Below are 741 nucleotides of genomic sequence, written 5' to 3'. Positions count from 1 at the left end.
GTGGTTAAGAATCCGCCTGCCAATGCAGGAGACACGGGTTCGAGTCCTGCTCTGGGAAGATCCCACACGCCGCAGAGCAGCTAAGCCCGTGCGCCACAACTACTGAGCCTGCGCTCTAGAGCCCATGAGCCACAAATACTGCAGCCCGTGTGCCTAGAGCCCGTGCCCCACAACAAAGAGAAGCCATCGCAATGAGAAGGCCGTGCACTGCAACGAAGAGTAGTCCCCCGGTCGCCGCAACTAGAGAAAGCCCATGCACAGCAACGAAGACCCAGTGCAGCCAAAAAATAAATACATAAGGTATTGCAAAGTTTTTATTTATTTTTTAAAATATATTTATTTATTTGGCTGTGCCAGGCCTTAGTTGCAGTATGCAAACTCTTGGTTGCAGCATGTGGGATCCCAGTTCCCTGACCAGGAATCGAACCAGGACCCCCAGCATTCGGAGTGCAGAGTCTTAGCCACTGGACCACCAGGGAAATCCCTTCCCTGGAGCCTCGAGTGGCCAGATGGCAGGGCCCAGGGGAGCTGAAGACTCTCTGTGAAGTCCTATGTTCCCCATCCCTCTGCGGGTACAAGCTGGAAGGGCCTCAGGTGAGGAGAACCAATGCTCCCAAAGCCGATTCTATTTAGCTGGTGCTGTGGCCTGAAAAAACATTTTAGAGGCGCTGAAAAGGAGACAGCAAGGAGAAAGGAACGCCATGTATCACCCAGGAGGGTGCTTAGGGCTGGAATCCCCCA

General features: G+C 53.3%; 1 non-coding gene across 1 annotated transcript; it reads right to left on the bottom strand.

Moving 5' to 3' along the window:
- Positions 1–406: 406 nt before the first annotated feature.
- Positions 407–479, bottom strand: TRNAR-CCG (transfer RNA arginine (anticodon CCG)). Its single transcript has one exon. It is a non-coding gene; the product is annotated as a tRNA-Arg (tRNA).
- Positions 480–741: the final 262 nt, after the last annotated feature.

Source organism: Kogia breviceps, chromosome 14, assembly GCF_026419965.1.
Source record: "Kogia breviceps isolate mKogBre1 chromosome 14, mKogBre1 haplotype 1, whole genome shotgun sequence".
Lineage (NCBI taxonomy): Eukaryota > Metazoa > Chordata > Mammalia > Artiodactyla > Physeteridae > Kogia > Kogia breviceps.
This window is presented reverse-complemented; position numbering and strand designations above follow the sequence as displayed.